The sequence below is a fragment of the Calidris pugnax genome, unplaced genomic scaffold (genome assembly GCF_001431845.1).
Source record: "Calidris pugnax isolate Ruff unplaced genomic scaffold, ASM143184v1 scaffold13, whole genome shotgun sequence".
In the NCBI taxonomy this organism is placed as follows: domain Eukaryota; kingdom Metazoa; phylum Chordata; class Aves; order Charadriiformes; family Scolopacidae; genus Calidris; species Calidris pugnax.
This window is the reverse complement of record NW_015090810.1, coordinates 21,947,276-21,956,311: the sequence shown is the minus strand read 5'-3', so window position 1 is coordinate 21,956,311 and position 9,036 is coordinate 21,947,276. Positions and strand designations below refer to the sequence as shown.

At 43.5% G+C, this 9,036-nt stretch overlaps 1 long non-coding RNA gene across 1 annotated transcript in view; it reads right to left on the bottom strand.

The window, feature by feature from the left end:
* Nucleotides 1-3,219: 3,219 nt before the first annotated feature.
* LOC106886090 overlaps nucleotides 3,220-9,036 on the bottom strand; it is a 10,592-nt gene continuing 4,775 nt past the window's right edge. Inside the window, exons 2-3 of the long non-coding RNA XR_001411566.1 lie at nucleotides 8,656-8,865; nucleotides 3,220-3,750 (exon numbers count right to left, since the gene is read on the bottom strand). This is a non-coding gene — a long non-coding RNA (uncharacterized LOC106886090). The remainder of the gene's footprint in view (nucleotides 3,751-8,655; nucleotides 8,866-9,036) is intronic.

The window sequence follows — 9,036 nt, the reverse complement described above, 5'->3', positions numbered from 1 at the left end:
CCCCGCTCACCTTGGAGACCCCGTTTGCTTCTTCCAAGTGCTCCTCGGGATGAGTCAGGCCTCTTGATGTGCCTGAAGGAGATACTCGGGGTGAGGGCTCGCACCGCCCGAAAGCGATGGATTGACGTCCCCATGGCTCGCAGGAGGCAACGTGCTTTTATTCTAGGAGCGTGTCTACGGAGCAGAAGGAGTGGTGGCACCCCCCTGTGCCAGCCACAAGGTGGCACGAAGGCTTTGCGCTTCCTCAGCGAAATGTCTGCCATAAAAGTAGCATCTGGCCACGCACTCCCACTGTGTGCTCGTGTCCCCCGGTCTGCAGAGCTGTTTATGGGGACTCTTAAGGATCATTGTGTGCAAAAGCCAGGGCTGCGATGTCCTTGGGGCTGCTATTTCTCAGTCTGGTTAAATAAAGCCCAGCCTGGGCCTACGTCTACTGCTGCACAAATCCTCCTTTCCTGTTGTCGCTCAGGTCCCCTACGGGAGGGCCACCACTTTCTGTCTTATAGGGTCAGAAGACACCTCACAAACACATAAAATGTCAAACCCATGGCCAAGTTTGCCAGAGCCCCAGCACCTGCTGGTGGCAGCGTACCCTGTGCCCACAGCCCTCAGGTGGCTGCAACAGGTCTCAGGCAGTGAGGGCATAAGAGCAGCAACAAGCAGCAGATACTCCCCTTTCAGCTCTTCTAATATCTCTTCTAATATCACTGCTCTCAGCCTAATCTGTAACAGATCCGGCAGCCAGCAAAATGAGAAAATCACTGACACAGGAGGCTGCAACTGGCTTCTGCACCGACACCTCGCTGACGCTGCAGTGGGAGTAGAATCGGGTTTTTCTCCCCCAAATGAGCCCCTCCTTGGGATTTATTCGTGATACCTGTGTTGTGTATGATGCATTTGTGACATTTAGCATGTTGTGGATGGTTGGGGGTGGACAGGACAAGATAGTAAAGGACAGGATGATTGAATGCTTCTTGTGCTGCTGCAGCGCAAAACTGAGTGACGAGGGTGTGATAGAAAGAGAGGGAATCTGGGGCTGGGTTATGAAAGAGTGTGTCGCAGGGCTTCTTTGAAATACATCTGTATGAACTTTACTGTTCTCTGGGCAATACTGCTTCTGTCACAGCCAGGGTTTTCCTTATGCTTTCAGGTGCTTTGTAGAAATGATGCTTAGCAGTTTCCATTGGAGGTACAGCTTCTGCAGGTCCCCTCAGGAAAGTTTTCCTTTTGCCCCTGCCTTAACATTTCACTTAGAAGACAATCTGAAGGTGTAAGATAATGTGAAATAAAATGTTTCTACACCTGGTATTATGTAGGTGCCATTAACAGCCCGGTCCAGAGAAAGTCAAGCATTCGACACTCCCGTTCATTGTATTTATGTGTTTAAGACTTGCTGTATTTCTAACCAGGACCCCAGGCCATCTGAGGATATTAGTGACATGTAATAGTCACTGGGAATTGCAGGTATGCGGTGCTCAGCAAGAGTAAGGCAGTAGCTGTAAGTTAAAGCAACAGTAAGGGCTTTGCTCACAGGTCTCCGTGGAATTAAAGAGCTGTGCCCAACCTCAGCTCACTTTGCTTCTTCCACAAAAACGTCTGGAAAGAGAAACCCACAACCCCCTCTCCTTTTCTCTGTTTCTTACTAGTTCAGAAAAATTGAGTTTAATATGTCTGTGGCCTTTTAGTTTTACATCGCCTAACTGGAGCAGAGAAGCTATTTTCTTCTTCAAGATGAGCTTTCCTTCCATTGTGGGCTCATTTAGGCTTAGGACTAATGTAGCACAGCACAGAATACCACAAGGATTTCACGTTTTGCAGTGCTGTTCCCTGTTAGCCATTCCTAAATTTTACATCCATGAATCATGCATTCTGAGGTGGTTTGTCTTCCATGATTTAGTATCTATAGAATTAGGGAGGAATGATCCTGAGAAAGTATTTACAATAGGTTTAACTTCTGTAAACCAAATGCAGACTTTGAAAACAAGAGGAATCACTGGGCATTACCCTTCTCTTCACATCCTCATAGCAAGTTCATGCTTTTAGTCTGGGGATCAATGCTTGGGAACTTCTGTCATCTGTCTAACGCATCCCACTGACTGTGCTGACATTACCTGGTGCTGTGTTCCAGAACAGCAGTGCACGCTGTTGTTCATTAAGAAAAAATATGAGGAAAACTCGTGATTCAGCTCTCCCTGCTGCATCTTCTTCCCCCAGGAAAATCAAGGACGGACACCAACTATATCGAGTGTAATGACTAACAGTATTGTTCACTAATCAACACTGGAAGATGCTCTGTTGCAAAGTCTGCTTTGATTACCTTGTTCTCTGAGGATGAGTAATGTGGTTTTAATTATTTTTAGTTTAGTTCAAGGTTATTAATCATCTTCAAACTAACAACAACTACAGGAATTCACTAGTGTTTCATGTCATTCACTGTACATTTTGTTTTTTGAAGGCACAGTTTTCTTCGCCGTTTAAGTGATGTTGATTTCCGCATGCACTGGTGGAGACCATCACCCAATGACTGCTACTTTGGGGACGGGGACAGGACTTTCTTTAACTAAAATCACTCTTTACAGGGACTGATTACTAGACTCCCCATAATCCATGAGAGAACGCATCAGCAGATATTTATAGATTAATGGCATTGAGTGTTTGGAGGCAAGTGAGATATAACTCTTGAGTAGTAAACCTCCAGTGCTGGCAAAAAAATGGATTCAGATATGCAAAAGTGATTGTCTGACCTCACTAAAGTCATTAGGATCTTTGCTTTTGACACCAATGGGGTCAGGTATTTATTTTAGAGCTATTATGGTTTTTAGCTATGTGCTCCCAAGGAAGTACACTGAATTTGCTGTATTTCATACTGTACTGGATAATTAGATGGAATATATTAATAAGTATATTACTTATAAGAACATTGTGAGATTAGTAGTAATGCTTTTGAATTAAAGTCATTACATAAGTGTAGCATATTTTATAATAACGAAGAAGCCACAGAATAAGTATGGGCATCTTATCAGCAGAATAAGAATGGGCATATCATCAGACCATATATATTCAAAACAGAGAGGTAAATGCAACATAGAAAGGTGTCTCCCTCTGGAGTGATTATTAACAAAAAAATAAATAAAAAAACAAACCAAAACCACCAAAACAAACAGAAAGACAAGCTCTCAAAGCCAAACCACCTTTAATTGTCAGCATCAGGTAATAAGACAATGTTATTTCCATGCTTCATTGCTCATACTTTTTGTCTATCGTGTTTCAGAGCAAATTCTTGTCACCCCCACATTTTAAATCAGAGAAGCTAATTAAACATCTTTATCCAATGGTAAAACATTAATTTCAGACAGATTAAAAAAAAGAAAAAAGAATACATTTTAGAACAATCTCAAGTGTAGCTGATACTTAGAAGAAAACTTTTTGTTGTTGAATGAAATATGTCAGAGAATTATTCCAAGTTATATGTAATTAATTACTTTTTCTGAAAACCCATATGCAAAGTCAATAATATACTTGCATTCAGTAGCAAGAAAGCCCCAGGAAAGGGAATTTCATGACAGTGAAAACACTGTATTAAAGTTTCAGGATTTTAAACATATACAGAGTATCATAATTTATTATTTTGTTGTTACTGTTGAAAAATCAAGTTACCTCTGGAGATTGAACACAATATTAGGGGTCAAAAGAGAAGGTTCAGTCTTGCATGTCCAAGCAACTTCTGGTTGTGTTGAGCTCCGTGAAGTCCTAGGAAATTCAAAGCAGACCGAAGGTAGAAGTTTTTACACAGTGAGCTTGATAGACACGTACCTGGAGTTATGAAATCACACAGGAGTTTCTGCAGACAATCTTCATTCCTAATGAGAAAGGTCAATAAATCTACTGCAGGTCTGTCTGAAATCAGGGAGAGTCTTTCCCGTGGCATTACAGGGGTCAGAGACCGATTTTTGACATTACAAGAGGCCATTACGAACATCCAGTCTGACCTTTGCATAAAGCAGGGCAAAGAATTTGGCTGAATAGCTTGGGATCTTTTAGAAAGACAGAAAGCCTGACTTTAAAGATTTTCAAGTAATGGAGATTGTAATCCAATTCTAAGTGATTAATTGCCTCAGCTGTTACAGAAATACATTTTATTAGAGGATAGAGATGGATCAGGCCATAAGGCCACACAGAGGAAATTCTTTGTGCTATCTTTAAATATAACAACTAAGAATCGCCTGTTTCTCTTTAGGCTATGTAGACCCAAGTACTTTATTAAAGTTAAATGAATAAAAAAATGTTTAAAAACAGCGATGCTGCCTTATAATCACAGGCTTTGGCCCTCAAGCATACGCCAGTGGGTCACGTCTGCAGTTAGATATTCATTCCATGCTGTGTGATTATGGCATGTTTCAGAGCCTGGGAAGCCCAGAACCTGGCAGTTAAAGGCAATCGGGTGTTAAAATAGCCCCTGGTCTCACGCAGACAGAGAAGTGGCTGTTGGGGAGGGCTGCTGGTGGAGAAACCAAACCCCCGGCCTCACTGGGGACAGCTGCCATGCAAATGTCTGGGTGCTCTCCGTGAGCCCAGTGACGACAGCAGCCAAAAAGGATGTGCTGGCTCCTGGTCCCAGTGTCTGCTGTCCCATCCACTCCCAGCACAGAGGTCACCCAACCCAGCTCTCACCCCAACACCCTGAATCTCTCTGGAGCTGTGCGTCTGGCTGAGCAGGGGCCTGCCTGTGCCACGAGGCACAAAGCGGGGACCTAATGCCAGGAGGTGTAACGATAGGACAAGGGGAAACGGTTTTAAATTGGAAGAAAAAAGATTCAGATTAGATCTCAGGAAGAAATTTTTTACTATGAGGGTGGTGAGACACTGGAACAGGTTGTCCAGGGAAGTCATGGATGCCCCATCTCTGGAAGTGTTCAAGGCCAGGCTGGATGGGGCTTTGAGCAACCTGCTCTAGTGGGAGGTGTCCCTGCCCATGGCAGGGGGGTTGGAACTAGATGATCTTTGAGGTCCCTTCCAACCCAAACCATTCTATGATTCTATGATTCTATGAAATAAACTGCATGAAGGGCTCCCATGCTCAGGGCAATTTTTGGCTGGGGGCAGCAGGGACTGCAGCCCCGCAAGGCAGATGCTGCACTGCAGGGTGCACGAGCCACCGAGGACAGACTTCTAAGCCCAACCAAATGTCTTTTCTCTTTTCCTTAATGAGACAGACCTCGTTATTCTCTCGTCACAATATGCGGCGGTTCTGATTGATATTTACCGGGCTCTGCGTGACCCGTCTCGGTTGTCTTTAGCGTGGTTAATTGGAATTATTGAGCCGTGCCTGGCTCCGGCAGGCTGGGATTCACCCCTGTTGGGACAGTCCTCACCTGCCCACCCTGGCCTGCCTCTGCGCAGCCTTGCTCCCCTCAGACTGAATTAAACGGCGCTGTCAGGAGCCAGGGACCCTTCAGCAGTTTTCCAGCACAAGCAATACCAAATTAGTGTTTGGTAATAGGCTGCACACTGTTTTGTAATAAGAAAATATGGATGATTCTATTTATTCCCTCTCGCTCCTGTGATGATAAGAAATGTTCTAATTCATTATTAATTTGTTCCAACTATTTCTGGTAAATCTAAACTATGAATAACTTTAGCTATGCCATTAGCAATACCTCAAAACTACAGATGGATTTCAGTTTCTGGACATAGTCACGTGGCAATCCCACTGTTTCTACAAGGTGTTCCCAAAATTCTGTCACATTTGGGTACAAAACCAGTACTTGCTGTTCACACTGGATAACAGCTTCATCTAAACCAACCTGGAACACAAAGATGTTCTGGCCATTATTTGTCCAGCATAAATTATTGTAGCTTGGGGGCATCCCATGAAACTTTGTATATTCAATCTGCTTAAGGATTTACCCACCCCTGAACACTGGACCAAATGGAAATGAGAGTGGCAATAGACCTAGACCTGCTGCCACTGTTGAAGGCTTTTATTCTGCTCTGTGGACTAGCAAGATCTTTAGTGGCATTTTGCAGGTTGCTGGCTTTAGTGAAGAGTAGGCCTTTGGAATATTAAATCTTCAAAAGGTGATTTTTTTTTGTTGTTTGCCTTTCATAATTTATTTCTCTTTTTTGTATATAAATGATTGATCAAAGACCCATTGTCAGAAAGCATCGAGAAAATTTTTTTTTCTTCTCTTGTAGAATATGAATTTATTTGGATGAAAGATGGGAGATTTTAACTGAAAAAGAGTACATTTAGATTAGATATTAGGAAGAAATTCTTTACTGTGAGGGTGGTGAGACACTGGAACAAGTTGTCCAGGGAAGTTGTGGATGCCCCATCCCTGGAAGTGTTCAAATGCCCTGAATGGGGCTTTGAGCAACCTGCTCTAGTGGGAGGTGTCCCTGCCCATGGGGACAGGGAGGGTGGAACTAGATGATCTTTAAGGTGCCTTCCAACTCAAACCATTCTATGACTCTATGATTCTATGATATGTGTCTATTTGTCATCCAAGGAAATGATCTGTCACATGTATAGTGTAGTGATGCCTTCCTGTGGAACCAAGTCCACTGTATGATCTTTCATTCAACTAGAAAGTGCTTTTCTTGCCTTTCTTTTTGGATGGGAATGACTCTTCCTTTACCTCTGTGTTGTCGTAGCCATCCATCTTCATTTACTGAAAAGGAGGAGGAGGAGGAGGACACCCACCACTTAAGATTGAATACTAAACTTCTGTGTGGGCAGTCCTGCAAGACACTGGAAACCCTCTGGCTTTATGAGCTCTAAGCAGGGGAAGAGTGGGATGACTGCACTCCTGGTGCTCCCACGCAGATGCCCTGGGAAATACTGTTCTGGCTCCTCACTTCAGAAAAGAAAAGGAAAAAAATCCTAGCTCTTTTCCTCAGGTGGCATATACTTAAGAATGTTTTTTTAGCTGTTTGCTTGATAATTAAGATGATAAAAAGCAGCAAGGAATTATCTGGAAGATCCTCAAAAGGACTTTACCACTGCTTGGTGGTCACCTAAGAAGAGGCTGGCAAAGGTCCCAGCCACCAGGCAAGGCTTGCCTCTCTCCTGTCTTGTGACAGTTGCAATCCTAGTGCTGTCCCTGGTTGTTGCTCTCCATTTTTTTCATAGTTCGTACCTCCTGCCCAGAACATCCCTGAGTGTGGGATGGATTATAGCTTTCCTTCTTTGGTCTGCAACAGACATGAGGAAGTGCACAGAGGTATAAGTTTTCCACAGTGTGCCTAAACATACCACTGCTTTTACTTAAAGAAGAAAGCACAAGATTTAATAAAAGAAAAAAAAACCTTTGCAAATAAAATGCTTCAGTGCTCTCTGTCCCTGAGTCAATCGCAATCTATTCTCCTGGAGGAAAAAGGGACTTTCTCACCTCCACCGCAGGTGCCACGTCCCAGCTGGAAGTGCTGAAATGTCCATCCACCAAGCCCTAGCTTCCCCTGCTTGAGCTTTAATAACTTCTCTTCTTCTGCCAGGAGATCTCTAATTAGCCATTACCAGATGACCACAGCTACACCTGAGTGGCTTTACAGAGGAGTTAATCTCCCCTCTGACAAGCCCATCCTTCCTAGGAAACAGCTCTCAGGGAGGAGGGGGCTGGAAAGTCAAGGAAAGATGAAGGCTGGTGTTACGTTCATAAAGCTGATGTAGACATGTACTCATTGGCAGACCGGTCTGGTTCCCCAAGCCCTGTAAGAAAGGAGGCCTGGGGAGAGATAATAACAAAATAGGTGACAAATCCATAGTGTGTGTATGTATGTGTGTGAGAGAGAGACAGCTGGGCTGGCAGGATTGTTCGCTTTTGAGAAACAGGAATTAATCCTTTTCTATATTGGCAGAAATGCAAGTGCCCTTTCATGATAAAATTACGTATTCCAGGCCAGTCAGTCTTCCAGGTTCCTTTTAAAATACTCAGCTAAGGTTGAATGTACTGAGAAAATATGAATATAGTAGCTGGACATCCGACAAGTGTGCATGAGGTATTACCCAGCTCTATGGACCAATAAAGTTCCTGACAGTTTGACAGATTACTAGTGGAAATATGCATAATTATGGAAAAAAAAAAAAAGAGAGGTTTTCTGAAGAGTGGAAAAGATCCCCATTATGGTAGATAATGGCTTCTTGAATTAAACCTATGGCAGTGGGTTTTAGAGCAGTCAGTCCCAGTCAGGCTTAACAAAGCTCAGAGGATGCAAGCTCCCCTAGAAATATCTGTAGAATTATAATGCTCTAGTTAATAAAATAGATATTTAAAATAGCATAGTCAGGTAAATTAAAAGGTCTAATTTAAGCTGATAGGAGAAAGATGAAGGAAATTCTGCCAGTGAAAAACCTACTTTTCTTCAGATGCTGCCTTAGGAGTTTGCCTTAGAGGCAAGTGTTGTAAACCTTAAATCCCTCTCAGCCCTGAAATTACAGAGTAATCTAGAAATTTACATTTATCTAGAAATACAGAGAATCTAGAAATTTACTTATAAATCTGGAGACCGGATTTAAACCTTTCCTTATTCAGCCTGAACCGCAAGGATGTCAGGCGGATATTCACGTCGCACACACACACACACGCACGCACCCGTGAAGCAGAGCGAGATGCTCTATGAGACTTTTATTGGCATGAATCATGGGGAGTTACTCACCCTAAGTGAGAGCCTAGAAGCTGTTTGTGCAAACCGTCCTGCCATCGCTCCTGCGTGTGCAGTGGCACCGGGGTGGCATGGGGCCACTTACGTGGGGTCTGGAGCTTCAGGTCTTCTTTTTTTTTTTTTTAATTTTTTTTTTTCGGGAATCTGTGTCTCTGTGCTGCTGGTGCCCAGTATTTCAGGCATCCTGATACTTTCGGCGAGGATCTGGTGGGGGAGTGGGGAAGGGTGGAGAGGAAATGAGACGGCGTAACTAAAAAAGTAGCTGAAAGTAGCTTTTAAATTTTTTTTTATTTTTTTCAATTATGATTTTTTTCCTGTTCTTTAGGTGGCGCCCTCCGCTCACGGACGATCCGCGCTGGCACGGTGCCCGCCGCT